We start from the raw sequence: 7,317 nt of genomic DNA on the forward strand, positions 1-7,317 counted from the left end.
TGAAGATGGGTCATGGCTGGGTCTTCCAGCATGACAACGACCCGAAAGACACAGCCAGGGCAACTAAGGAGTGGCTCCGTAAGAAGCATCTCAAGGTCCTGGAGCGGCCTAGCCAGTCTCCAGACCTGAACCCAATAGAAAATCTTTGGAGGGAGCTGAAAGTCCGTATTGCCCAGCGACAGCCCCGAAACCTGAAGGATCTGGAGAAGGTCTCTATGGAGGAGTGGGCCAAAATCCCTGCTGCAGTGTCTGCAAACCTGGTCAAGAACTACAGGAAACGTATGATCTCTGTAATTGCAAACAAAGGTTTCTGTACCAAATATTAAGTTCTGCTTTTCTGATGTATCAAATACTTATGTCATGCAATGAAATGCAAATGAATTACTTACAAATCATACAATGTGATTTTCTGGCTTTTTTAGATTCCGTCTCTCACAGTTGAAGTGTACCTATGATAACAATTACAGACCTCTACATGCTTTCTAAGTAAGAAAACCTGCAACATCGGCAGAGTATCAAATACTTGTTCTCCCCACTGTATATTGCCAAAGCTGTATAATTTTAAATACTAGCATAAATTATTGGAGCATTCTTTTGGATTTGGCAGAAAAAAAGGTTTTAGAAAGACTACCAGCAAATTATATATTGAATATTTGATAATAATGGATGTATTGATAATTTTAGAATATATTGATATCCGAATGAAAGCCTCAAAACACATCTGTATCATTCATGTTTTACTTTCCTCCTACAAAGCACCTTACACCATAAAAACCTTACAGCTAAAATGCTAACCAGCGTTATGAGCAACATAACTGCTAGCAGCGTGGCTATGACATCAAAAGAGTGGTAGGTGAATCAGAATATCTTGTAGGACTCTCCTCAGATAAGCTGCTCCTTTGTTCCAGATCACAAACTTGATCCAGAACATTGCAAAGTCCAGTGGCTTAATTATTTGGTCCATGTGCAGCCTGGACAGCCTTTGCATGTTCTCCCTGTAGGATGGCACATAGAGCTCAGCCTTCACGGCCTGCAGGAAGACATCTCTGTCTAAGGTGGCGATGTCCACTATCTTAGCCACTCCCTTTGCCCTCATCCTGTTGAGGTTATCATGCTGGTCGAAGATCAACGGGAGGCTGACTACGGGGACACCTTGGTAGATGGCCTCCTGGACTCCGTTGGTGCCCCAGGAGGTCGTTCTGTGAGAGCCCACCAGTAAGGTGTTGTTGCACATGGAGGCGGATCTCTTCCCAGCGTGCCTCCAGATGACCTTCTGAGGAAGTTGGCGAATGTCGTGGTGATGTCCTCAGGGATGTCCTCAGGAAACTGTCCAAACAAGGTCTCCAGGGATATAATGATGACCCCATGGTCCCCGGAGCTCTGGACAAATTCCTCCATGTCCTGGGGAAGTGACTTGGAGGGCTTGCACTGGAAGCTGCCCATGTAGACCCCGTTGGCATGGTAGGACTCGGGAAATCAAAGATAAAGTAATTCATTATGAGTCAAATGTCTGCTGCCTGGAAGAACGTCATGTAGTGAATGTCAGTGTCAAAGTGACAAAGTTTAGCTAGAGTTTAGGAGATATGCGATTTGCAAATAAGACATTTTTACCCTCTCAAGAAAAGTAATTTTGTCTAACTTTGCTCCTGGGGTATACTTTTGGTCATGTAGTGGATGTGGACGCCTGCTTCATCTCATTCCAAAATCCTAGACGTTTCCACTTCATAGTAACAGCACTTACAGTTGACTGGTGTAGCAGGGCAAACATTTGATGAACTGACTTGTTGATAAGGGGGTATCCTATGACGGTGCCACGTTGAAAGTTACTGAGCTCTTCCATAAGGCCATTCTACTTCTTGTCTATGGAGATTGCATGGTTGTGTGCTCGATTTTAAACACCTGTCAGCAACAGGTGTGGCTGAAAGGATGGAAGTTCATTATGTAGCTAGATGTAGAAGGCTCATGTTAACTAGCTAACGTTGCCCATGAAAGGAAGTTAGGCTAGCGAGCAAGCATTTTAGCCAGGTAGCCTAGGACATAAACATTTTTAAACGTGCACTGTATGACAGAGTGATAGACCGTTTTGTCGACAGGATGATGTCATTGGCATTTCTCTATCAGTAGGGTGTCAACATGTTTTTCTACTTGCATGAACGCACTCACACAGACACAAATCAGAACCATGAACAGCCATATCAAATGTAGCTTAGGTTAATTGGACACAATCTTTTATTTGTCACTGTATTACACTAAGCATAGGTGATTTGATGATGTTGAAATGTTGGTTGAAATTGTGCTGGAATAGTGAGATGTTAATTAAAACATCACGATGCCCCAAAAGGTGAAAACAAAACAAACGTTTCAGCCTCAGGCCATCATCAGTGTATAAATCGTTGGCACACACACCTGGCTTGAAGGATGATTGTACACTGTGAGGTTGGAATAATATTGTAACAATTATGATAATGCTCTTTTAGCGTAATAGCTGTTTGTTTGAATAGACCGCCTGAAATTTCTGCCTGTTTTGGTGGGTTGGAATTTTGGCCTGCCTGGTGACATCACCAGGCGGTAAAATTGTTAATAGACCATTAAGAAATAGAGTTCCAAACCTCTCTGCCAGTGCCAATAACAGCTAGTTTTCAGTTTTACTCTCCCCACTCAGACAACTGTTAAAGTGGAATTTCACAAAAAATACAAATGTGTTTGTTTTCTTCCAGATGTAAACATAATGGCTTTCTGCTGAGATTTAAGCATTGACATGGAACAATTGTAATTTTGAGAGTGAAAAACAAAAGCATTCTAAAACCAGATCTATTTAACTGTGTAAACATAATTTGGGAAACATGTCAAATATAATTTGTGGAGGAAATCTGAGATTTCATAGGGCCCCTCTTAGAGTTGTTTATTAACCATTATTTCACCAGGTATACTGACAGAAACGTGCACTTCTTTCTTTTGTACACTAAGGACCCGGATAAGAGTGGCAGGGATGAGAAGAGAAGAATGAGCCTATTTGAAAGCAATAAATAAAAATTGTAGCTCACAACATGTTTCATTTGTTAAAAGTAGCTCTCGTGCTTGAAAAGGTTGGAGACCCCTGATGTAAAGTAAGAACCTAACAAATAATTATTATTATTTTTCATAATATACAACTAAAAGATTTATATCAGCTCCATCAGACACCAAAAGGTATTTCATTTTTACAATTATTATCCAAGTGTTTAAAGGCCTTGATTGTTTAATTCTAACATTATATTATTCCAACATGGAATACAAATCTCCAAACTTATTTTTCTTATTTTGTTAGCATTTTAGCATGTTTTTATATATCTAGAACAAAAAACACAATTTATAAAGCAAACATTATCCCTTAGGTCTAGAACAGCAAATACCTAAATGGTTTAAGTATATGTTGTGTAACAGTAATTACAATATTTTTTCTGAATACTGACAAAAAAATATATCTTAAGGGGGTTAGCCATCAATGAGGGAGTTGACAAGCCACTGATGGAGTTGACAACAGATTCTGTAAACATACAGTCCATGTACATATTTTTGCCTCTAAAAATAGTTCAATAAAACATTTGTAAAATACAGAAAATGATTTGTTTGAAAATCCCCAATAAAAACATGGTGGAGAGCTGCAACGTGTTTACAGTATATGCTATCTGGGGGCCCTGACCTCCGGGGGACCTGCAGTCTGTCAGGAGACCATTCAAGGCCATTCTCAAACAAACCATTGTTGCTGGGACTTGTAATAACACATTATTGTTACTGCATGATGAAATTGTCTTGCTTAACAGTCGGATCTCCATCCAATCTTTTCATTATTTTAGCAGCAGTGTGTTTGAACTGTGGAGAGCTGCAACATGATGTCAATGTACACTGTCTTCAGTTTCCTCCCTTGCTTCCTCCATATTTGCACATTTGAACTTCTATTTGCACTTCAGATGTCCTTAGCCACATGCAGACAATAGGCCTACTCAGAACACTAGGCCAAAGGGGTGTTCCAATCTAACAAGCATGCCAGACAACCTAAGAGCAGCTACTTCACCACTAGAGAGAGTGAGTAACAGTAGAGAGTGGGCTGTCAGTGCAGTGTGGGTTGGTAATGTTGGGCAGAAAGGAGACAAAAAGAAAGTCGACCAGACAGAAAAATAGACAGGAGGGAGGGCGGACACTGACATGCTGGTGGGTACACAGTGTGATGGGTGGATGGCTGCAGAAGGTGGGTAGATTCTCATGTGTATAACATACAGGCAAAGAGATAGGGGAAGGAAACAGGCAGACACAGGGAGGAAGCTGGGCTGAAGCATAAAAACAGAGGAGATTGATTTCCAGAGTGTTTGCACCTGCTATTTTCAGAAGGGAATAAAATACACAACACAAAGCTAGAACCATGAAACTGTCTTCAATTTTAAGAGTTTATACACTTTAACATGTTGTTCTAAAACTCCTATAGGTTTTCTACCTCTGGAAAATAGCAGGTGTATTTTGTATTTATATAACTGTATACATACGTGCAAGCTGTACACACACACACAAATGCTCAGTAAATCTGACCCTGGCCCTTGTACAGTGCCTTCAGAAAGTATTCATACCCCTCGACTTATTCAACATTTTATTGTGTTATAGCCTGAATTCAAGATTAATTAAATATATTTTTTCCTCACCCATCTACATACAATACCCAATAATGACAAATTGAAAATGTGTTTTTAGAAATTTGTGCAAATATATATAAAATACAATACAGAAATATCTAATTTACATAAGTATTCACACATCTGGGTCAATATTTTGTAGAAGCACCTTTGGCAGCAATTACAGCTGTGAGTATTTCTGGATAAGTCTCCAAGAGCTTTCAACACCTGGAATGTGCAACATTTGCACATTATTATTTAAAACATTCTTCAAGCATTGTCAAATTAGCTAAACAACCATTTTCATATCTTGCCATAGATCTGTAACTGTAACCTGGCCACTCAGGAACATTCACTGTCTTCTTGGTAAGCAACTACAGTGTAGATTTAAACTCGTGTTTTAGGTTATTGTCCTGCTGAAAAGTGAATTAATTTCCCATTGTCTGGTGGAAAGCAGACTGAACCAGGTTTTCCTCTAGGATTTTTCCTGTGCTTAGCTCGATTCAGTTTATTTTTTACCCTGAAAAACTCCCCAGTCCTTAACAAATACAAGCATACCCATAACATGATGCAGCCACCGCTATGCTTGAAAATATGGAGAGTGGTACTAAGTAATGTGTAGTATTGTATTTGCTCCAAACATAACACTTTAGACTCAGGACAAAAAGTTAATGGCTTTGCTAAAGTTGCGGTATTATTTTATTGCCTTGTTGCAAACAAGAAGCATGTTTTGGAATATTTTTTATTTTGTACAGGTTTCCTTCTTTTCACTCTGTAAATTAGCTTAGTTGTCACGCCCTGACCTTAGTTATCTTTGTTTTCTTTATTATTTTGATTACGTCAGGGTGTGACGAGGGTGGTTTGTTTAGTTTTTGTATCTTCTAGGGGGTTTTGTATGTCTAGGGGGTTTTGTATATCTCTGAGTTTTTGTAAGTCTAGGTGTTTATATTTCTATGGTTGCCTAGATTGGTTCTCAATCCGAGGCAGCTGTTTATCATTGTCTCTGATTGTGGACCATATTTAAGTAGCCATATTCCTTGGGTATTTTGTGGGTTCTTGGTCTATGTTTAGTTGCCTGTCTGCACTATGCATATTAGCTTCATGGGTCGTTTTGTTGTTTTCATAGTCTGTTCAGTGTTCTTTCAGTGTTCTTTCAGTGTTCTTTCAGTGTTCTTTCAGTGTTCTTTCAGTGTTATTTCGTTAATTAAAGAAGAATGTACGCTTATCACGCTGCGCCTTGGTCTCCGCATTATAACGACCGTGACATTGGTATTGTGGAGTAAATACAATGTTGATCCATCCTCAGTTGTCTTCTGTCCCAGCCATTAAATTCTGTAACTCTTTTAAAGTCGCCATTGGCTTCATGGTGAAATCAATGAGGTTTCCTTCTTCTCCGTCAACTGAATTAGGAAGGACGCCTGTATCTTTGTAGTGACTGGGTGTATTGATACACCATCCAAAGTGTAATAACTTCACCAGGCTCAAATGGATATTTCATGTATTCTTTTTTTTACCCATCTACCAATAAGTGGCCTTCTTCTCGAGGCATTGGAAAACCTCCCTGATCTTTGTGGTTTAATCTGTGTTTGAAATTCACAGCTCGGCTGAGGGACCAAACAGATAATTGGATGTGTGGGGTACAAAGATGAGGTAGTCATTCAAAAATCATGTTAAACACTATTATTGCACATAGAGTGAGTCCATGCAACCGATTATGTGACTTGTTAAGCACATTTTTACTCCTGAACTTATTTAGGTTTGCCATATCTAAGGAGTTGAATACTTATTGACTCAATACATTTCAGCTTAAATTGTTTTATTCATTTGTATAAATGTTTCACTTTGACATTATGGGGTCTTGTGTTTAGGCCAGCGACAAAGCATCTCAATTTAATCCATTATACATTCAGGCTGTAAAACTATTTTTGTGGAAAAAGTCAAGAGGTGAGATTTCTTTCTGAAGGCACTGTATATAAACATTTGCTTTAGCATGACTGACAGTCCATGTCTCTGCAGGTGGGAGTTCTATCTGCCTTTACCTCTGTCTGGAAGCTCCCAGGTTGCTCATCCATATTGATATGCCACAACAATCAGACACATTTGGTAGACACTGGAGCTTGTTCAACATTGCAGCCAGGTCAAGACTGACTGATCTACAAATCACCTGGCATAATAAATACTCATTAGTAGATCATCTACTCAGTCATAATTCACACACATTTGGCAATGCATTCTATATGTGTGTGTGTGTGGTGGCAGAATTTGGGGTGAGCTGTTGTAACTTCTAAAGGGATATGTTCGGTGTTGGACTGTGATATTATGCCTTTCACAGACTCCAGGGAAGGCTGCTCCGTAACACAAGGCCATTGTATTACGGAACTGTTGATTCTATTGAAAGAACTGTTGTGTAACAGCATTATTGTATTATTACCTCCCAATATATAAGGGACATGTAACCATTTCTTCCTAGAGTTGGTCCCTGTGAAATCAGAGCTGGATCTCCCCTGCAGCTGCTTGTATTAACGATTATTCTACACTGCTCAAAAAAATAAAGGGAACACTTAAACAACACAATGTAACTCCAAGTCAATCACACTTCTGTGAAATCAAACTGTCCCCTTAGGAAGCAACACTGATTGGCAATCAATTTCACAAGCTGTTGTGCAAATGTAAT

The 7,317-nt window shown here is 39.4% G+C and overlaps 1 pseudogene; it reads right to left on the reverse strand.

The window, feature by feature from the left end:
• Window positions 1-726: 726 nt before the first annotated feature.
• Window positions 727-6,715, reverse strand: LOC110535086 (UDP-glucuronosyltransferase 2A3 pseudogene; annotated as a pseudogene).
• Between the last annotated feature and the right edge of the window lie 602 nt (window positions 6,716-7,317).

This window comes from Oncorhynchus mykiss, chromosome 11 (assembly GCF_057628025.1).
Source record: "Oncorhynchus mykiss isolate SJ-2025 chromosome 11, ASM5762802v1, whole genome shotgun sequence".
NCBI lineage: Eukaryota > Metazoa > Chordata > Actinopteri > Salmoniformes > Salmonidae > Oncorhynchus > Oncorhynchus mykiss.